The sequence below is a fragment of the Arachis stenosperma genome, chromosome 4, assembly GCF_014773155.1.
Source record: "Arachis stenosperma cultivar V10309 chromosome 4, arast.V10309.gnm1.PFL2, whole genome shotgun sequence".
In the NCBI taxonomy this organism is placed as follows: domain Eukaryota; kingdom Viridiplantae; phylum Streptophyta; class Magnoliopsida; order Fabales; family Fabaceae; genus Arachis; species Arachis stenosperma.
The window spans coordinates 72,589,356-72,612,391 of NC_080380.1; positions in this window are offsets into that span (position 1 = coordinate 72,589,356).

Sequence of the window (23,036 nt, forward strand, 5' to 3'; positions counted from 1 at the left end):
TTGTTAATTTCCCTATTTTGCTATTTTTATGTTTAGGAACCATTGTTGAATCTTGATTTCTTTTAATGCAATTTTATGTTTCCATGTCTCTTTTATGTTGATCTTGATTGCTATTGTTGATTTCTTGTTTGTGGTAGTCATGGGTTTCATTAATTCTAGCATTTTATGATGTTTACTTTTCTTGCACTCTAAGTGTTTGTTAAAATGTTTCTTCTAGTTTTTTGAGTAGTGTTCTTTACTCTTGGCCTAGGCTAAGGGAATTGAGTGACCTTGAGTCATTAGGTCTCATTGAATTCGTGATTTGAGAACCTTTGGTGATCAATTTGATACTCATTGACGCCAACCCACAACTAATCTAATTAGTAGGTAGGTTGGGACTTATGGGTTGATGTGATCAAGCCTATTTGACATACTTCAAGCCTAGGAGTAGATATTACGTACTTAAGGTTTTGGAAGCAGACTTAATGGGTTGGCCTCTCATAATTATCAATATTTGGTATGTAGACAAGGATGGTGATCTCAATTACCTATGTCTAGCCAAGAGTTCTTACTATTTCTTTTATTAGTTCTTGTTACTTTACTTTCTTGTCATTTATATTTTCTTGTCAATTATCAAATCAACTCCCCTTGCATTTTCATAGCCAATAATTAAACATTTCATTGCAATTCCTTGTGAGACGACCCAGAGTCTAAATACTTCGGTTAATTTTCATTGGGGTTTGTTACATGTGACAACCAAAATTTTTATTAGGAGGATTGTTTGTTGGTGTAGAACTATACTTGCAACGAGAATTCATTTATATTGTGTGAAATTCTATACCGACATGACAATTTTCTTAAATCATCTCATGAACTTCTACTTCCTCCCCAATCATGATACTATGGATCATGATGGCCCGGTCTACAGTAACTTCAGACTGGTTGCTAGTAGGAATGACTAAGCGTTGAATGAACTCCAACCATCCTCTAGCTACAGGCTTAAAGTCCACTTTCTCAGTTGAACCGGTTTGCCTTTTGAGTCAATCTTCCATTGAGCTCCTTCCACACATATGTCCATAAGGACTTGGTCCAACCTTTGATCAAAGTTGACCCTTCTAGTGTAGGGGCGTGCGTTTTCTTCCATCATTAGCAAGTTGAATGCCAACCTTACACTTTCCGAACTGAAATCTAAGTATTTCTCCCGAACCATGGTAAGCCAATTCTTTGGATTCGGGTTCATACTTTGATCATGGTTCCTAGTGGTCCATACATTTGCATAGAACTCTTGAACCATTAAGATCCCAACTTGTTGAATAGGATTAGAGAGAACTTCCCATCCTCTTCTTCTAATCTCATGTCGGATCTTCGGATACTCATTCTTTTTGAGCTTGAAAGGAACCTCAGGGATCACTTTCTTCTTGGCCACAACTTTATAGAGGTGGTCTTGATGGACCTTTGAGATGAATCTCTCCATATCCCATGACTCAGAGGTGGAAGTAATTGCCTTCCCTTTCCTCTTTCTTGAAGTTTCTCTGGTCTTAGGTGCCATCAATGGTTATGGAAAAACAAAAAAAAAGCTATGCTTTTTCCACACCAAACTTAGAACGTTTGCTCGTCCTCGAGCAAAAGAAAAGAGAAAGAAGGAGAAGAAGAAGAAGAATGGAGGAGAGGGAGAGAGGTGTGTATTCGGCCAAGGGTAAGAATAAAGGGTTGTGTTGTGTGAAAAAGAAGAAGTAATGAGGGGTTTATATAGTGGAGGTAGAGGGTTTAGGGTTCGGCCATTTAGGGTGGGTTTGGGTGGGAAAGAGATTTTGAATTTTGAAGGTGGGTGGGGTTTATGGGAAAGTGTTGATGAATGTGAGGGGTGAAGAGGTGATGGGGAAGAGAGATTGAGGTGATTGGTGAATGGGTGTTTGGGGAAGAGGGTTATTGGATTGTGTGAGGAAGAAAAGAGAAGGTGAGTTGAGGTAGGTGGGGATCCTGTGGGGTCCACAGATCCTGAGGTGATCCTGTGGGGTCCACAGATCTTTGAGGTGTCAAGGCTTTCACATCCATGCACCTTTTAGGCGTGTAAAACGCCCCATGTATGCAATCCTGGCGTTTAATGCCAGACTGCTGCCCATTTCTGGTGTTAAACGTCACTTTCATGCTTGTTTCTGGCGTTTAATGCCAGCCTTCCTCAGGGTGCAACCCTGGCGTTTAAACGCTAGACTGCTGCTTGTTTCTGGCGTTTAACGCCAGTTTGGTGCCCATTTATGGCGTTAAACGCCAGTCTGGTGCCCATTTTTGGCGTTAAACACCCAGAATGGTGCCAGACTGGGCATTTAACGCCCATTCTGCTAGCCTTACTGGCGTTTAAACGCCAGTAAGCTCTTCCTCCAGGGTGAGCTATTTTTCATTCTGTTTTTCATTCTGTTTTTGATTTTTCAGTAATTTTTGTGACTTCACATGATCATCAACCTACAAAACACATAAAATAACAATGGAAAATAAAGAAACATAATTAAATAACATTGGGTTGCCTCCCAACAAGCGCTTCTTTAATGTCAATAGCTTGACAGTGAGCTCTCATGGAGCCTCACAGATGTTTAGAGCATTGTTGGGACCTCCCAACACCAAACATAGAGTTTGGTTGTGGCCTCCCAATACCAAACTTAGAGTTTGACTGTGGGGGCTTTGGTTGACTCTGCAGTGAGAGAAGCTTTTCATGCTTCCTCTCCATGGTTACAAAAGGAGATCCTTGAGTTTTGAACACAAGGTTGTCCTCATTCAGTTGAAGGACCAACTCTCCTCTGTCCACATCAATCACAGCTTTTGCTGTGGCTAGGAAGGGTCTTCCAAGGATGATGGATTCATCCTCATCCTTCCCAGTGTCTAGGATTATGAAATCAGCAGGGATGTAAAGCCCTTTAACCTTTACTAACACGTCCTCTACTAATCCATAAGCCTTTTTCATGGATTTGTCTGCCATCTCTAATGAAAATCTGGCAGCCTGTACCTCAAAGATCCCAAGTTTCTCCATTACAGAGAGTGGCATTAAATTTATTCCTGACCCCAGGTCACACAGAGCCTTCTTAAAGGTCATGGTGCCTATGTTACAGGGGATTAGGAATTTACCAGGATCTTGTTTCTTTTGAGGTAGAGTTTGCTGAACCAAGGCATTTAGTTCCTTGATGAGCAATGGAGGTTCATCCTCCCAAGTATCATTACCAAATAATTTGGCATTCAGCTTCATGATTGCTCCTAAATATCGAGCAATCTTGCTCATCAACAATGTCTTTATCTTCTTCAGAAGATGAATATTCATCGGAGCTCATGAATGGTAAAAGGAGATTCAGTGGAATCTCTATGGTCTTTAAATGAGCCTCAGATTCCTCTGGTTCCTCAAAAGGAAACTCCTTATTGGTCATTGAACGTCCCAGGAGGTCTTCCTCACTAGGATTCACGTCCTCCTCCTCCTCTCTGGATTCGGCCACACCAAGCAAGGTTATGGCCTTGCACTCTCCTTTTGGATTTTCTTCTGTATTGCTTGGGAGAGTACTAGGAGGAGTTTCAATGACTCTTTTACTCAGCTGGCCCACTTGTGCCTCCAAATTTCTAATGGAGGACCTTGTTTCATTCATGAAACTCAAAGTGGTCTTAGATAGATCAGAGACTATATTTGCTAAGCTAGATGGATTTTGCTCAAAATTCTCTGTCTGTTGCTGAGTGGATGATGGAAAAGGCTTACTATTACTAAACCTGTTTCTTCCACCATTATTAAAGCCTTGTTGAGGCTTTTGTTGATCCTTCCATGAGAAATTTGGATGATTTCTCCATGAGGGATTATAGGTGTTTCCATAGGGTTCACCTATGTAATTTACCTCTGCTATTGCAGGGTTCTCAGGATCATAAGCCTCTTCTTTAGAAGATGCCTCTTGAGTACTGTTGGGTGTAGTGGTGCGCGAAATTGTGAATCACTTCTTTTCACAACTCTCATAATCCCCGGTATTGAATCTAAAAACTTGGTGTTCAATACCATGGCATAAACACAACTTCGCACAACTAACCAGCAAGTGCACTGGGTCGTCCAAGTAATAAACCTTACGCGAGTAAGGGTCGATCCCACGGAGATTGTTGGTATGAAGCAAGCTATGGTCACCTTGTAAATCTTAGTCAGGCAAATTCAAATGGGTATGGTGATAAACGCATAAAACATAAAGATAAAGATAGAGATACTTATGTAATTCATTGGTGGGAATTTCAGATAAGCGCATGAAGATGCTTGTCCCTTCCGTCTCTCTGCTTTCCTACTGTCTTCATCCAATCCTTCTTACTCCTTTCCATGGCAAGCTCAAGCAAGGGTTTCACCGTTGTCAGTGGCTACCTCCCATCCTCTCAGTGGAAATGTTCAACGCACCCTGTCACGGCACGGCTATCCATCTCTCGGTTCTCGATCAGGCCGGAATAGAATCCAGTGATTCTTTTGCGTCTGTCACTAACGCCCCGCCTTCAGGAGTTTGAAGCACGTCACAGTCATTCAATCATTGAATCCTACTCAGAATACCACAGACAAGGTTAGACCTTCTGGATTCTCTTGAATGCCGCCATCAGTTCTAGCCTATACCACGAAGACTCTGATCTCACGGAATGGCTGGCTCGGTTGTCAGGCGAGCACTCGGTTGTCAGGCGATCAACCATGCATCGTGCATCAGGAATTCAAGAGATATTCACCCAATCGAAGGTAGAACGGAGGTGGTTGTCAGTCACACGTTCATAGGTGAGAATGATGATGAGTGTCACGGATCATCACATTCATCAAGTTGAAGAACAAGTGATATCTTAGAACAAGAACAAGCGGAATTGAATAGAAGAACAATAGTAATTGCATTAATACTCGAGGTACAGCAGAGCTCCACACCTTAATCTATGGTGTGTAGAAACTCCACCGTTGAAAATACATAAGAACAAGGTCTAGGCATGGCCGAATGGCCAGCCACCCAATGATCTAAGAACTAGATGTCCGAAGAAGATCAAAGGATTAAAAGAAATCCAAAGATGAAAATACAATAGTAAAAGGTCCTACTTATAGAAAACTAGTAGCCTAAGGTTTACAGAGATGAGTAAATGACATAAAAATCCACTTCCGGGCCCACTTGGTGTGTGCTTGGGCTGAGCAATGAAGCATTTTCGTGTAGAGACTCTTCTTGGAGTTAAACGCCAGCTTTAGTGCCAGTTTGGGCGTTTAACTCCCATTTTGGTGCCAGCTCCGGCGTTTAACGCTGGAAATCTTAAGGGTGACTTTGAACGCCAGTTTGGGCCATCAAATCTTGGGCAAAGTATGGACTATCATATATTTCTGGAAAGCCCAGGATGTCTACTTTCCAACGCCATTGAGAGCGCGCCATTTGGGCTTCTGTAGCTCCAGAAAATCCACTTCGAGTGCAGGGAGGTCAGAATCCAACAGCATATGCAGTCCTTTTCAGTCTCTGAATCAGATTTTTGCTCAGGTCCCTCAATTTCAGCCAGAAAATACCTGAAATCACAGAAAAACACACAAACTCATAGTAAAGTCCAGAAAAGTGAATTTTAACTAAAAACTAATAAAAATATACTAAAAACTAACTAGATCATACTAAAAACATACTAAAAACAATGCCAAAAAGCGTACAAATTATCCGCTCATCACAACACCAAACTTAAATTGTTGCTTGTCCTCAAGCAACTAAAAATCAAATAAGATAAAGAGAAGAGAATATGCAATGAATTCCAAAAACATCTATGAAGATCAGTATTAATTACATGAGCGGGGCTTTTAGCTTTTTGCCTCTGAACAGATTTGGCATCTCACTCTATCCTTTGAAATTCAGAATGATTGGCTTCTTTAGGAACTCAGAATCCAGATAGTGTCATTGATTCTCCTAGTTAAGTATGATGATTCTTGAACATTGCTACTTATTGAGTCTTGGCTGTGGCCCAAAGCACTCTGTCTTCCAGTATTACCACCAGATACATACATGCCACAGACACATAATTGGGTCAACCTTTTCAGATTTTGACTCAGCTTTGCTAAAGTCCCCAATTAGAGGTGTCCAGGGTTCTTAAGCACACTCTTTTTGCCTTGGATCACAACTTTATTATTTTTTTTCTTTTTCTCTCCCTTTTTTTTCGTTTTTCTTTTCTTTTCTTCTTTTTTTCATTTTTTTTGAATCACTACTTTTTCTTGCTTCAAGAATCATTTTAATGATTTTTCAGATCTTCAGTAACATTTCTCCTTTTTCATCATTCTTTCAAGAGCCAACATTCATGAACCACAAATTCAAGATACATATGCACTGTTTAAGCATACATTCAGAAAACAAAAGTATTGCCACCACATCAAAATAATTAAACTGTTATAAAATTCAAAATTCATGCAATTCTTCTCTTTTTCAATTAAGAACATTTTTCATTTAAGAAAGGTGATGGATTCATAGGACATTCATAACTTTAAGGCATAGACACTATGACACTAATGGTCACAAGACACAAACATAGATAAACATAAGCATAATTTTCGAAAAACAGAAAATTAAAGAACAAGGAGATTAAAGAACGGGTCCACCTTAGTGATGGCGGCTTTTTCTTCCTCTTGAAAATCCTATGGAGTGTTTGAGCTCCTCAATGTCTCTTCCTTGTCTTTGTTGCTCCTCTCTCATGATTCTTTGATCTTCTCTAATTTCATGGAGGATGATGGAGTGTTCTTGATGCTCCACCCTTAGTTGTCCCATGTTGGAACTCAATTCTCCTAGGGAGGTGTTTAGTTGCACCCAATAGTTTTGTGGAAGAAAGTGCATCCCTTGAGGAATCTCAGGGATCTCATGATGAGTGGGTTCTCTTGTGTGCTCCATCCTCTTCTTAGTGATGGGCTTGTCCTCATCAATAGGAATGTCTCCCACTATGTCAACTCCAACTGAATAACAAAGGTGACAAATGAGATGAGGAAAGGCTAACCTTGCCAAGGTAGAGGACTTGTCCGCCACCTTATAGAGTTCTTGGGATATAACCTCATGAACTTCTATTTCTTCTCCAGTCATGATGCTATGGATCATGATAGCCCGGTCTATGGTAACTTCGGACCGGTTGCTAGTGGAAAATGATTGAGCGTTGTATAAACTCTAACCATCCTCTAGCCACGGGTTTGAGGTCATGCCTTCTCAATTGAACCGGCTTTCCTCTTGAATCTCTCTTCCATTGGGCGCCCTCTTCACATATGACTGTGAGGACTTGGTCCAACTTTTGATCAAAGTTGACCCTTCTAGTGTAAGTGTTCCGAGGGTTACCTGAAACGTGTAGCTCGGTCGTCTGAAGAGGTCCGAGATGGGGGCTCGGTGACCCGAGCTGGGTGTGCAGAACGGTTGGTGGTTGTACCTGCAATGACACTCCGATGCTTAAGTTAGCATGGGTCAAAACAGATATGTGTAGATTTGGAATGAATTCCATACCTGGGTGCTCCAGTGTATTTATAGTAGTTGGCAGTGATCTTCCCTGGATAAGATATTCTTATCTTATCTTATCTTTGGGAGTTTATCTCTATCTTTGTGGAACCGCCTTTTCCAGGCCTTTTTGGCCTTTAGGTTTGGGCTGCGTTCCTTTTGATGGGCCTTCCTTGTGACCGGCTTTGAGCTCTTTGTCCGAGGTCCGACTTTTAGGTGTGAGCTTTAGGACAAGGTCGGACCTCTTGCGGATTTACCGAGTTGGAGGACCCCGGTCAGGGTATGAACAGTGCCCCTGCCCGAGTTTCGTCCTTTTTTTTGGGAGGTCGTGCTCGGGCATAGTGGTCTTTTTTTGTTTTTCAAATTTCAAACTGGCCGTTCCTGCATTTATTGCATTTTACCGTTTTTCCTCGATTTCCGTTCGGGCTCTGTGAAGGCTTTATTTATTGCTCCCTTTTTCCTTTCTGCGTTTGTTCTTTTTATGCCTTCAAAGGTGCCGCTTCTTCTTTCCCTTTGTTTGCTTTTCTGAATCTTTCTTTGTGTTTCTTTTAAATTTCCAGCGTTTCCTTTGTGCCGTCGTTTGTTCTACTTGCTTCGGAGCTCTTTGCCTTCGCTTCTTCTTTCAGGTTTGTTTCCGTGTTTCCGTGTGATCATATGCTTCTGATCTTTGTGTGGCTCTGTTTATTTCTTTTTCTTTATGCCTGGGTTGCCCCAAAAGAGGTGCCGCCATTGCTGTTTGTTTTTATATGGGGGGGGGGGCTCTTTTTTGTTCCCCGGTGTCTTTGTTCTGCATTGCCCCTCTTCTTGTGAGGTCTTTGTTTCTCGCTTTGCTGAATGGGTTTTTGTGCTCGTCTTCTTTATGTGATTTTTTGCTTGCTGTTGTATTCTTCTTTGTAGGTAAGAAATTTATGTCTCGAAAGGTTCTTCAAGCGATGTCGACTAAAATTCCATGTGGTCTTGATTGGGTAGACCCTCTTCCTCTAAGAGTCCTTACCGTGGTAGATTCTGAGTACTTAGTTAGGTTCCGTAGGCATTGTAGCATATGTGAAAATAGAGAGTCTGAGAGGGATTATGAACTAGTAGCCCCGGATCCCGAGGAGAGAGTGTGCTTCCCGCCTTTAGAGAGTTCCGAGAAGCTTTTCTTTTATGCTTATGACTGTTTTTTCTCTAAGCTGGGCGTCCGACTTCCTTTTACCGATCTGGAGTCCGAGGTGTTATGGTCTTGTAATCTTGCTCCCACGCAGCTCCATCCAAATTCTTGGGCGTTTTTAAAGCTTTTTCAACTTTTGTGTCAGTTCTTGGGCGTTGCTCCCTCTATTTCTCTTTTTTCCTACCTGTTTGTGTTGACGAAGCCAGGGTCGGGTGGAGGGAAGGTATCTTGGGTTTCCTTTAGGGCTAACCAGGGAAGGAAGTTTTGCATCCTGTATGATGAGTCTTTTCACGATTTTAAGAACTTCTATTTCAAGGTCCGGGCTGCTGGAGATGTCCGACCTTTCTTTTTAGATGAGAGTGGGGAGCCTTCTTTTCCTCTTTGTTGGCAGGAGAAAGTAGTGTCTACTAAGTATACCCTTGAGAGTCTAGATGAGGTGGAGCAGGCTTTTGTGGGTGTGGTAAGCAGTTTATGGGGTCGGGCACCTCACTTGGACACGAAGAAAATGTTGGGGGATCCAAGCCTTCTCCGTTCCGAGTTAGGTAGTTCCCGACCCTACGAGATTATCTTTTTAGTATTTTGGCTTTGCTTGTTTTTGTTTTAGTGGAATTTCTGTTTTGGTGATCCTTTTATTTTTGCAGAGATGTCTTCTCAGGCGGATTCCATGAAGTACCTTCGTCGGACAAAGAAGTCCGTGGCTGCTCAAAATATCGAGGCTGGGGAGGCTTCTGCCCGATCTTCTCCGAAGAAGACTACTGTGGGTGTCACTACTCGGTCGAAGACTATTCCGACTCCCCAGTTTCGACCTATAAATCAGGATCCTCCAACCTCTGGACCTGGTAACTCTTCTCCTCCTTCGTCCTCGGGTCCTCCCCCAAGAAGCAGAAGACCTCTCAAGAGTTTGTGGGTTTAATGATAAGGATTTTGATGCTCTTGGTTGGGTTGAACAGCATGTCCTCCCTCAGACTTTTATTTCTACTGATGATGTGTCTATTGAGCGCCATTTTCAGTATATGGCGCGGAGCTGTGTCCGGATGGCTAGTCTTCATGCCGCTATTGCCCGGGAGTTCAAGAAATCCCCCATTGGTGCGACCAGTTCCCGACTTGAGAAAGCTCAGTCTGAGTTCGAGAGGATTAGTGAGCTGAAGGCTGCTAGGGTTGTTGAACTAGAGGCGTCTTTGGAGAAGGAGAAAGCTAAAGCTACCGCGGCTGTGGCGGCAGCGAATTCATCCAAGGAGATGGCGAAGGCGGCGAAGGAGAGTTATACTCGGACATACGCCGAGCTTGTGGAGACAAAGGAGAGGTTGCAATCCGCTCAAGATGATTTTCACGAGTTACAAGGACATGTGGCTAGGGGTATGGATGCTATGTTTGATAATTTGAAGGCTCAGGTCCGGGTTCTTGCTCCTGACCTGGACCTGAGTTTATTCAGTATGGATAATGTTGTCGTGGAGGGAAAGATCGTTCCTGTTCCCGATGAGGATGAGGTTCCGGTGTCTGACCCCAAAGTTCCAGTTGCGAACCCGACCCTACCTTTGGCCAGGGAGGAGTCTGGTGTGGAGGTTTTAAACCGAGATGACGGTGCTGTCAAGGCTGTCCCGATTTCTATGGTTCTTCCTCCGCAGCCTCCTACCGATGTGGAGTCCGGGAAGGATCTTGATTCCCTGTAATCCTTTGTCTTTGGTTGTTTGCCCGGCCTGTGGGCTCTTTTTTGGATGGTTTTTACTACCTGTTAATGCTTTGAACACCTTTTAGCTATTAGCTACTTGTAGTAACTTTTTAGCTTATTATGTGGTGTTTGTTCGCATTTTGACTTTTAATTCTGCTTTATGCTTTTTAGTTGTTTTTGGATAACAACCTTTTAGCTAGCGCTTTTTGAAACTTCCTTTCGTTTTTCGCTTGTACTTTTTAGTTGTTTTTGTATAACAACCTTTTAGTTAGCGTTTTCGAAATCTTTGTTTTCTTTGGCCGTTTGCCCTTTTTTCCTTTCTAGCCATCCCTTTGTTGGGTCCGACCTTGTTGTTGGTCGGCCTTTAAGTTATTTTTGTAACCTCTTTTATTTGGCTTTTTGAGCCTTTTCAGAGTTGCTTTATAACTTCTCACATTAATTTGAACCTCGTCGCTTTATCTTTGCCGACCTTGTGTGGTCTTTTGGCAATGATTTTTCGCATTTTGTCGAGCATAAATTAATGCGCCTTGGCGGGATACTTTTCAGGATCGGTTTCATCATGAGGAAGAAGGAGAAGGAAAAAATTCGATTAGTATTGAAAAAGAAAGAATATTTACAGAGTGTTTACCCTTAGCTAGGTCGGGTGCTTTTCTTGTCCGGGTGTCTCATTAAAAAACCCTTGTAGGGAAAAAGAGTACACCTCGGTTTAAGTTTTTTTTTTTCAGCTGTAGTATCGTCTTAGATTACAGGCATGCCAGGCCCTGGGCAACTCATTGCCTTCTAGGTCGGATACTTTGTAATAGCCTGTTCCTAAGACTTCTGTTACCTTGTAGGGCCCTTTCCAATTTGCAGCTAGCTTCCCTTCCCCCGATTTTTGTGTTCCGATGACATTTCGGATCAGAATCAGGTCGTGAATTGAGAAGCTTCGTTTTATTACTTTCTGATTGTATCTGAGGGCCGTTCGCCGTTTTAAGGCTTCTTTTCGGATCCGGGCTTTTTCTCGGACCTCGAGGAGGAGGTCGAGTTCTTCCCTTTGTGCCTGTGGGTTACCTTCTTCGTTGTAGAAGATGACTCTGGGTGACCCTTCATCTATTTCGATAGGAATCATCGCCTCCATCCCGTAAGCTAGTCGGAATGGCGATTCTCCCGTTGTAGAGTGTGGGGTTGTCCGATATGCCCATAGCACCTGGGGGAGCTCCTCGGCCCATGCCCCTTTGGCCTCTTGGAGTCTTCGTTTTAACCCAGCCAAGATGACTTTATTTGCGGCCTCCGCTTGTCCATTGGCTTGTGGGTGCTCGACTGAGGTGAACTGCTGTTTGATTTTTAGCTCGGCCGCCAAGTTTTGAAAACTTGTGTCTGTGAACTGTGTTCCATTGTCTGTGGTGATGGAGTAGGGGACTCCGAACCTTGTGACGATGTTTTTTTATATAGGAATTTGCGGCTTTTCTGAGCCGTGATGGTTGCTAAGGGTTCAGCTTCGATCCACTTTGTGAAGTAGTCGACCCCTACTATGAGGTATTTGACTTGCCCCGGTCCTTGAGGGAATGGGCCGAGTAGGTCAAGTCCCCATTTTGCGAAGGGCCATGGTGCGGTGACGCTGATAAGGTCTTCAGGTGGTGCTTTGTGAAAATTGGCGTGCTTTTGGCAGGGGGGGCATATTTTCACAAATTCGGTTGAGTCTCTTTGCAAGGTCGGCCAATAGAATCCGGCTCGGACTACTTTCTTGGATAATGCTCGAGCTCCGAGGTGGTTCCCACACATGCCTCCGTGGACTTCTTCGAGGACGCTCTTTGTTTCTGAGGTCGGGACACACCTAAGGAGGGGATTTGAGAATCCCCTTCTGTATAATATGTCGTGAATTAGTGTATAATTCTGGGCGTCTTTCGTGAGTCTTCTAGCTTCCTTCCTTTCGGCGGGGAGAGTTCCTGACTTCAGGTAGTTGAGTATGGGGGTCATCCACCCTTGTTGTTGGTTGGATATGTTTAGCGCTTCTTCCTCTCTTAGCACGGAGGGAAATTGCAAGGTTTCCTGGAGGAGACTTCTGTTGTTGCCTCCGGGCTTGGTGCTGGCGAGCTTTGAGAGGGCGTCTGCCCGGGCGTTTTGTTCCCGAGGTATGTGCTGAATCTGTATTTCTGAAAAGTAGCGTAGTTGCGCCTGTGTTTGGTCCAGGTATTTTTTCATAGTGGGGTCTTTGGCCTGGTAGCTTCTATTTACCTGTGATGTGACGACCTGGGAGTCGCTGAAGATCGTGATTTTTTGGGCTCCGACCTCTCCGGCTAGCTTTAGACCTGCTAGTAGGGCCTCGTATTCGGCTTGGTTATTCGAGGCCTGGAACTCGAATTTTAAGGATAGTTCTATCCGCGTTCCTTGGTCGTTTTCGAGTATAACCCCGGCTCCGCTTCCTGTTTTGTTTGAGGACCCGTCGACATACAGGTTCCACGAGAGTGGGGTTCCAGGGGTCTCAGTGTATTCTGCGATGAAGTCGGCTAGATACTGGGATTTTATGGCAGTCCGGGTTTCATAGTGGAGGTCGAACTCGGACAGCTCCACCGCCCATTGCAGTATTCGTCCTGCCAGGTCTGTTTTTTGGAGGATGTGTCTCATTGGTTGGTTCGTCCGGACTTTGATGGTGTGGGCTTGAAAGTAGGGACGGAGTCTCCGGGCTGTGAACACTAGGGCGTAGGCGAACCTTTCTATCTTCTGATAGTTTAATTCGGCCCCTTGTAGTGCCTTGCTTACAAAGTATATGGGGTGTTGTCCTTGGTCATTTTCTCGTATTAACGCTGAAGCGACTGCTCGGTTCCCAACCGAGAGGTATAGTACGAGTTCTTCTCCTTTAGAGGTCGGGTTAGGATTGGTGGCTGCCCGAGGAATTCCTTGAAGTCTTGAAAGGCCTTTTCGCATTCCGGGGTCCATGAGAAGGGTTTCCCTTTCTTTAGGAGTGAGTAGAGAGGTAGTGACCTTATCGCTGAGCCCGCCAAGAACCTTGATAGGGCGGCTAGCCTTCCATTCAGTTGTTGTACTTCCTTGACACAGGTCGGGCTCTTCATGTTGAGTATTGCTTGGCATTTGTCCGGGTTTGCTTCAATGCCCCTTTGAGTCAGCATGAAGCCTAAGAACTTTCCGGCTTCTGCGGCGAAGGTGCACTTTGTCGGGTTAAGTCTCATGTTGTGTTTTCTGAGGGTGCCGAAAACACTGGTGAGGTCGGTCAGCAAGTTTCTGTCTTCTTGTGTCTTTACCAGCATGTCGTCGACGTACACCTCCAGCTGTAGTCCGATGTGTTCTGAGAACACTTTGTTCATTAGCCTCTGGTAGGTTGCTCCTGCGTTCTTTAGCCCGAAGGGCATTACTACGTAACAGTAGTTTGCCCTTGGGGTTATGAACGAGGTCTTTTCTTGGTCGGGTCTGTACATCGGGATTTGGTTGTATCCTGAGTATGCGTCCATGAAGGAGAGATATCTATAGCCTGAGGCTGCGTCTACTAATGCGTCGATGTTTGGTAGTGGATATGGGTCTTTGGGGCAAGCTTTGTTGAGGTCTATGTAATCGACGCACATCCTCCATTTTCCGTTGGGCTTTTTTACCAGGACCACGTTTGCGAGCCATAGGGGGTATTTTACTTCCCTAATGAACCCTGCATCTAGTAGTGCTTGCACTTGTTCTTCTATTGCTTGCATGCGCTCGGGTCCGAGCTTCCGGCGTCTTTGTTGGACAGGCCGGGATCCCGGGTAAACCGATAGCTTATGGCACATCAGGTCGGGGCTTATGCCTGGCATGTCGGAGGCTTTCCAGGCGAAGAGGTCGGAATTCTCCCTTAAGAGGGCTATGAGTCCCTCTTTTAGGCCCGTTTTGAGGTTTGCTCCTATGCTTGTTGTTTTTTCAGGTGTGTTCCCAATCTGGACTTTTTCGGTTTCTCCCTCTGGTTGTGGCCGGAGGTCTTCTCGGGATTGAACTCGTCCGAGTTCTATTGTGTTGACCTCTTTCCCTTTTTGTCCCTTTAGGCTCAGGCTTTCGTTGTAGCATCGCCGTGCTAGTTTTTGGTCGCCTTTTAGAGTAGCGATTCCCTTTGTGGTGGGGAACTTCATGCAGAGGTGTGGGGTCGAGACTATAGCTGCTAGTCTGTTTAGGGTTGGTCGCCCAATGAGGGCATTGTATGCTGAAGTGACGTCGACTATAATGTAGTCGATGCTTAATGTTTTAGATTGCTCGCCTCTTCCAAAGGTAGTGTGTAGCGAGACGTATCCTAAGGGATGGATCGGAGTTTCCCCTAGTCCAAATAGGTTGGTGGGGTAGGCCTTTAGTTCTTTTTCTTCAAGTCCGAGCTTGTCGAAGGCCGTTTTGAACAGGATATCTACTGAGCTTCCCTGGTCAATCAGGGTTCGATGTAAGTTGGCGTTTGCTAGGATAATGGTGATTACCATTGGATCGTCGTGTCCGGGAGTTATCCCTTGAGCATCTTCTCGGGTGAATGAAATAGTAGGTAATTCGGGCAGGGGACTGTCTTCTCGGATGTGATAGACTTCTTTGAGGTGTCTTTTTCGTGAGGATTTGGATGTTCCCCCGCCTGCGAAGCCTCCATTTATCATGTGAACATGTCTTTCAAGGGTTCGTGGGGTTTGTTCGGCCCGATCTTCATTGTCACCCCGTCTTCTCTTCCTGGTCTCTTCTCCTTTCTCTGCTATGTATCTGTCGAGTTTTCCTTCTCTGGCTAGCTTCTCTATAACATTTTTTAGATCATAGCAGTCATTAGTAGAATGACCGTAGAGCTTGTGATATTCACAGTATTCGGACCGATCTCTCCCTGCTTTCTTGTGTTTTAGCGGTCGGGGCGGTGGGATCTTTTCGGTGTGGCATACTTCTCTGTAGACGTCTACCATGGAGACTCGGAGGGGGGTGTAGCTGTGGTACTTCCGTGGCTTGTCTGAGTTGGGTTCCTCTTTCTTTTTCTGTTCCCGATCCCGATCTCGGAGTGGGTAGGTTGATTCTTTCCTAGAAGAGTCTCTTAGCTGGGAGGTTTCCTCCATGTTGATATATTTTTCTGCCCGCTCCTGTACCTCGTATAGGGAGGTCGGGTATCGCTTGGATAGGGATTGGCTAAACGGTCCCTCTTTTAGGCCGTTTGCTAGTCCCATGATGGCTGCTTCAGTGGGCAAGTGTTGTATGTCCAGGCAGGCTTTGTTGAATCGCTCCATGTATTTTCGGAGAGTTTCTTGGTCACCCTGTTTGATCCCGAGCAGACTGGGGGCATGTTTTGCCTTGTCCTTTTGAATAGAGAATCTTGTTAAGAATTTTTTGGTTAGGTCTTCGAAGCTGGTGATTGATCTTGGTGGCAGGTTGTCGAACCACTTCATGGCCGACTTGGTGAGAGTGGTGGGGAAGGCTTTGCACCGAGTCGCGTCGGAGGCGTCGGCTAGGTACATTCTGCTTCTGAAGTTGCTGAGGTGATGACTTGGATCGGTGGTGCCGTCGTAGAGGTCCATATCGGGCGGTTTAAAGTCTTGCGGTACCTTCTCCTTCATGATCTCTTCCGTGAAGGGATCGTGGTTGTTTTCGGGAGTTGTGTCGTGTCTTGCCCGATCTTTCAGATTGGCTTCTATTTTCCGCAGTTTTTCTTCTAGTTCTCTGCGCTTTCGAGTTTCCCTCCTCAGATCTTGTTCAGTTTCTTTCTGTTTCTTTATGTCCTTTTCGAGTTGTTTTAGTCGGTCTTGTTGTACCCGGACTGCTTCTAGGATTTCCGAGCTCTTCTCTTTTTCGGGATTTTGTGGATTCTTGTTTGGGGACGATGTTTTTGGGCGATTCTGTTTATTTCCTCCTGGAGTTCGTGGTGATAGAGGGCTGTCCGGTCGTTCTCCGGTGTCGATTTCGTCCTCTTGTTCAGATGCAGCGTGCCCATCGTTGAGAGGGTTGTCCGCCATGGTAGAGGGATGACTTCCAGGTTCCCCGGCAACGGCGCCAATGTTCCGAGGGTTACCTGAAACGTGTAGCTCGGTCGTCTGAAGAGGTCCGAGATGGGGGCTCGGTGACCCGAGCTGGGTGTGCAGAACGGTTGGTGGTTGTACCTGCAATGACACTCCGATGCTTAAGTTAGCATGGGTCAAAACAGATATGTGTAGATTTGGAATGAATTCCATACCTGGGTGCTCCAGTGTATTTATAGTAGTTGGCAGTGATCTTCCCTGGATAAGATATTCTTATCTTATCTTATCTTTGGGAGTTTATCTCTATCTTTGTGGAACCGCCTTTTCCAGGCCTTTTCGGCCTTTAGGTTTGGGCTGCGTTCCTTTTGATGGGCCTTCCTTGTGACCGGCTTTGAGCTCTTTGTCCGAGGTCCGACTTTTAGGTGTGAGCTTTAGGACAAGGTCGGACCTCTTGCGGATTTACCGAGTTGGAGGACCCCGGTCAGGGTATGAACAGTAAGGATGTTCATCTCCTTGCATCATGGGCAAATTGAATGCCAACCTTACACTTTCCGGACTAAAATCCAAGTATTTCCCCCGAACCATAGTAAGCCAATTCTTTGGGTCCGGGTTCACACTTTGATCATGGTTCTTGGTGATCCATGCATTGGCATAGAACTCTTGAACCATTAAGATTCCGACTTGTTGAATTGGGTTGGTAAGAACTTCCCAACCTCTTCTTCGGATCTCATGTCGGATCTCCGGATATTCACCCTTTTTGAGTGAAAAAGGGACCTCGGGGATCACCATCTTCAAGGCCACAACTTCGTAGAAGTGGTCTTGATGCACCCTTGAGATGAATCTCTCCATCTCCCATGACTCGGAGGTGGAAGCTTTTGCCTTCCCTTTCCTCTTTCTAGAGGTTTCTCCGGCCTTGGATGCCATAAATGGTTATGGAAAAACAAAAAGCAATGCTTTTACCACACCAAACTTAAAATGTTTGCTTGTCCTCGAGCAAAAGAAGAAAGAAGAGAGTAGAAGAAGAAGAAATGAGGAAGAAGGGAATGGCTTTGTGTTCGGCCAAAGGGGGGAGAAGTGGTGTTTAGGTGGTGTGAAAATGAAGGAGTGAAGGAGGGTTTATATAGGAGGGGGGAAGGGTAGGGCTCAGTCAAGTGAGGGTGGGTTTGGGTGGGAAAGTGGTTTGAATTTGAATGGTGAGGTAGGTGGGGTTTTATGAAGGATGGATGTGAGTGGTGAAGAGAAAGATGGGATTTGATAGGTGAAGGGTTTTTTTGGGGAAGAGGTGTTGAGGTGATTGGTGAATGGGTGAAGAAGAGAGAGAGTGGTGGGGTAGGTGGGGATCCTGTGGGGCCCACAGATCCTGAGGTGTCAAGGAAAAGTCATCCCTGCACCAAATGGCATGCAAAAATGCGTTTTTAGCCATTTCTGGCGTTAAACGCCGGGCTGGGGCCCATTTCTGGCGTTTAACGCCAGCTTCTTGCCCTTTTCTGGCGTTTAACGCCAGTCTGGTGCCCCTTTCTGGCGTTAAACGCCTAGAATGGTGCCAGACTGGGCGTTAAACGCCCAACAGCTAGCCTCACTGGCGTTTAAATGCCAGCATGCTCTCCTCCAGGGTGTGCTATTTTTCTTTCTGTTTTTCATTCTGTTTTTGCTTTTTTCATTGATTTTGTGACTTCTCATGATCATCAACCTACAAAAAATATAAAATAACAAAGAAAAATATATAAAATATAACATTGGGTTGCCTCCCAACAAGCGCTTCTTTAATGTCAGTAGCTTGACAGAGGGCTCTCATGGAGCCTCACAGATGCTCAGAGCAATGTTGGAACCTCCCAACACCAAACTTAGAGTTTGAATGTGGGGGTTCAACACCAAACTTAGAGTTTGGTTGTGGCCTCCCAACATCAAACTTAGAGTTTGACTGTGGGGGCTCTGTTTGGCTCTGTTTTGAGAGGAGCTCTTCATGCTTCCTCTCCATGGTGACAGAGGGATATCCTTGGGCCTTAAACACCAAGGATTCTTCATTCACTTGAATGATCAATTCTCCTCTATCAACATCAATCACAGCCCTTGCTGTGGCTAGGAAGGGTCTGCCAAGGATGATAGATTCATCCATGCACTTCCCAGTCTCTAGGACTATGAAATCAGTAGGGATGTAATGGTCTTCAACCTTTACCAGAACATCCTCTACAAGTCCATAGGCTTGTTTTCTTGAGTTGTCTGCCATCTCTAGTGAGATTTTTGCAGCTTGCACCTCAAAGATCCCTAACTTCTCCATTACAGAGAGAGGCATGAGGTTTACACTTGACCCTAAGTCACACAAGGCCTTCTTGAAGGTCATGGTGCCTATGGTACAAGGTATTGAAAACTTCCCAGGATCCTGTCTCTTTTGAGGTAATTTCTGCCTAGACAAGTCATCCAGTTCTTTGATGAGCAAAGGGGGTTCATCCTCCCAAGTCTTATTTCCAAATAACTTGTCATTTAGCTTCATGATTGCTCCAAGGTATTTAGCAACTTGCTCTTTAGTGACATACTCATCCTCTTCAGAGGAAGAATACTCATCAGAGCTCATGAATGGCAGAAGTAAGTCCAATGGAATCTCTATGGTCTCATTTTGAGCCTCAGATTCCCATGGTTCCTCATTGGGAAACTCATTGGAGGCCAGTGGACGTCCATTGAGGCCTTCCTCAGTGGCGTTCACTGCCTCTCCTTCCTCTCCAAATTCGGCCATGTTGATGGCCTTGCACTCTCCTTTTGGATTTTCTTCTGTATTGCTTGGGAGAGTACTAGGAGGGAGTTCAGTAATTTTCTTACTCAGCTGACCCACTTGTGCCTCCAAATTTCTAATGGAGGACCTTGTTTCAGTCATGAAACTTTGAGTGGTTTTGATTAGATCAGAGACCATGGTTGCTAAGTCAGAGGTGTTCTGCTTAGAACTCTCTGATGGAAAAGGTTTGCCATTGCTAAACCTGTTTCTTCCACCATTATTGTTATTGAAACCTTGTTGAGGTCTCTGTTGATCCTTCCATGAGAGATGTTCATACCCTGACCGGGCTCCCCCAACTCGGTAAATCCATGAAAGGTCCGACCTCGTCCTAAGGCCCACGCCTAAAGGTCGGACCTCGGACATTAAAGGCAAGGAAGGCCCATCAGAAGGAGCGCAGCCCAAAACCTAAAGGCCGAAAAGGCCTAAGGAAGGCGGTTCCACAAAGATAGGGATAAAACTCCCGAAAGATAAGATAAGATAAGAATATCTTATCCAGGGAAGATCACAGCCAACTACTATAAATACACTGGAACACCCAGGTATGAGAGACATTCCACATTCTACACATATCTGCTTGGACCCATGCTAACTTAAGCATCGGAGTGTCATTGCAGGTACAACCACCAACCGTCAACACATCAAGCTCGGGTCCCTGACCCCCACCTCGGGCATCTCCAGACGACCGAGCTACATGTTTCAGGTAACCCCCGAAACATTGGCGCCGTTGCCGGGGACCTGGAAGTCATCCCTTTACCATGGCGGACGACCCTCTCAACAATGACCACGCTGCATCAGAACAAGAGGAGGAAGTTGACACCGGAGAACGACCGGACAGCCCTCTATCACCACGCACTCCAGGAGGAAACAAACAGAATCGCCCAAAGACATCACTCCCAAACAAAGATCCACAAAATCCTGAAAAAGAAGAGAGCTCGGAAATTCTAGAAGCAGTCCGGGCACAACAAAACCGACTGAAACAACTCGAAGAGGACATAAAGAAGCAAAAAGAAACTGAGCAAGATCTGAGAAGGGAGGCTCGCAAGCGCAGAGAATTAGAAGAAAAACTGCGGAAAATAGAGGCCAACCTGAAAGATCGGACAAAACGCAGCGCCACCCCCGAAGGCAACCATGATCCCTTCACGCAAGAGATCATGAAGGAGAAGGTACCGCGAAACTTCAAACCACCCGATATGGATCTCTACGACGGCACCACCGATCCAAGTCACCACCTCAGCAACTTCAGAAGCAGAATGTACCTAGTTGACGCCTCCGACGCGATTCGGTGCAAAGCCTTCCCCACCACTCTCACCAAGTCGGCCCTGAAGTGCTTCGACAACCTGCCACCAAGATCAATCACCAGCTTCGAAGACCTAACCAAGAAATTCCTAACAAGGTTCTCCATTCAAAAGGACAAGGCAAAACATGCCCCCAGTCTGCTCGGGATCAAACAAGGTAACCAAGAAACTCTCCGAGAATACATGGAGCGATTTAACAAAGCCTGCCTGGACATACAACACTTGCCCACTGAAGCGGCCATCATGGGACTGGCAAACGGCCTAAAAGAAGGACCGTTTAGCCAATCCCTATCTAAACGATACCCTACCTCCCTATACGAGGTACAGGAGCGGACAGAAAAATATATCAACATGAAGGAAACCTCCCAGCTAAAAGACTCTTCTAGGAAGGAATCAACCTACCCACTCCGAGATCGAGATCGGGAACAGAAGAAGAAAGAAGAACCCAACTCGGACAAGCCACGGAAGTACCACAACTACACCCCCCTCCGAGTCTCCCTGGTAGACGTCTACAGAGAAGTATGCCACACCGAAAAGATCCCACCGCCCCGACCGCTAAAACACAAGAAAGCGGGAAGAGATCGGTCCGAATACTGTGAATATCACAAACTCTACGGTCACTCTACTAACGACTGCTACGACCTAAAAAATGTTATAGAAAAGCTGGCCAGGGAAGGAAAGCTCGACAGATACATAGCAGAGAAAGGAGAAGAGACCAGGAAGAGAAGACGGGGAGACAATGAAGGTCGGGCCGAACAAGTCCCGCGAACCCCTGAAAGACACGTTCACATGATAAATGGAGGTTTTGCAGGCGGAGGAACATCCAGATCCTCGCGAAAAAGACACCTCAAAGAAGTCTATCATGTCCGAGAAGACAGTCCTCTGCCCGAGTTACCTACTATCTCATTTACTCGAGAAGATGCTCAAGGGATAATTCCCGGACACGACGATCCAATGGTAGTCACCATTATTTTAGCAAACGCCAACTTACATCGAACCCTGATTGACCAAGGGAGCTCAGCAGATATCCTGTTCAAAACGGCATTCGACAAGCTCGGACTTGAAGAAAAAGAACTAAAGGCCTATCCCGCCGACCTATTCGGGCTAGGGGATACCCCGATCCACCCCTTAGGATACATCTCGCTACACACTACCTTTGGAAAAGGCGAGCAATCTAAAACATTAAGCATCGACTACATTATAGTCGACGTCACTTCGGCATACAATGCCCTCATTGGGCGACCAACCCTAAACAGGCTGGGGGCTATAGTCTCGACCCCACACCTCTGTATGAAGTTCCCTACCGTAAAGGGAATCGCTACTCTAAAAGGCGACCAAAAACTAGCGCGGCGATGCTATAACGAAAGCCTGAGCCTGAAAGGGAAAGAGGTCAACACGATAGAATTCGGACGAGTTCAGTCCCGAGAAGATCTTCGACCACAACCAGAGGGAGAAACCGAACAAGTCCAGATTGGGAACACACCTGAAAAAATCACAAACATAGGAGCAAACCTCAAAACGGGCCTAAAAGAGGAACTCATAAACCTCTTAAAGGAAAACTCCGACCTCTTCGCCTGGAAAGCCTCCGACATGCCAGGAATAAATCCCGACCTGATGTGCCATAAGCTATCAGTTTACCCGGGATCCCGACCTGTCCAACAAAGGTGTCGGAAGCTCGGACCCGAGCGTATGCAAGCAATAGGAGAACAAGTACAAGCACTACTAGATGCAGGATTCATTAGGGAAGTAAAATATCCCCTATGGCTTGCAAACGTGGTCCTGGTAAAAAAGCCCAACGGAAAATGGAGGATGTGCGTCGATTACACAAATCTCAACAAAGCCTGCCCCAAAGACCCATATCCACTACCAAACATCGACGCCTTAGTAGACGCAGCCTCAGGCTACAGATATCTCTCCTTCATGGACGCATACTCGGGATACAATCAAATCCCGATGTACGGACCCGACCAAGAAAAGACCTCGTTCATAACCCCAAGGGCAAACTACTGCTACGTAGTAATGCCCTTCGGGCTGAAGAACGCAGGGGCAACCTACCAGAGGCTAATGAACAAAGTGTTCTCAGAGCACATCGGACTACAGCTAGAGGTGTACGTCGACGACATGCTGGTAAAGACACAAGAGGACAAAAACTTACTGACTGACCTCACCAGCGTCTTTGGCACCCTCAGAAAACACAACATGAGACTTAACTCGACGAAGTGCACCTTCGCCGCAGAAGCCGGAAAGTTCTTAGGCTTCATGCTGACTCAAAGGGGCATCGAAGCGAACCCGGACAAATGCCAAGCGATACTCAATATGAAGAGCCCGACGTGTGTCAAGGAAGTACAACAACTGAATGGAAGGCTAGCCGCACTATCAAGATTCTTGGCAGGATCAGCAATAAAGTCACTGCCTCTCTACTCACTCCTAAAGAAAGGGAAACCCTTCTCATGGACCCCAGAATGCGAAAAGGCCTTCCAAGAATTCAAGGAATTCCTTGGGCAGCCACCAATCCTAACCCGACCTCTAAAGGGAGAAGAACTCGTACTATACCTCTCGGTTGGACATCGAGCAGTCGCTTCAGCATTAATACGAGAAAATGACCAAGGACAACACCCCATATACTTTGTAAGCAAGGCACTACAAGGGGCCGAATTAAACTATCAGAAGATAGAAAAGTTCGCCTACGCCCTAGTGTTCACAGCTCGGAGGCTCGTCCCTACTTTCAAGCCCACACCATCAAAGTCCGGACAAACCAACCCATGAGACACATCCTCCAAAAAACAGACCTGGCAGGACGAATA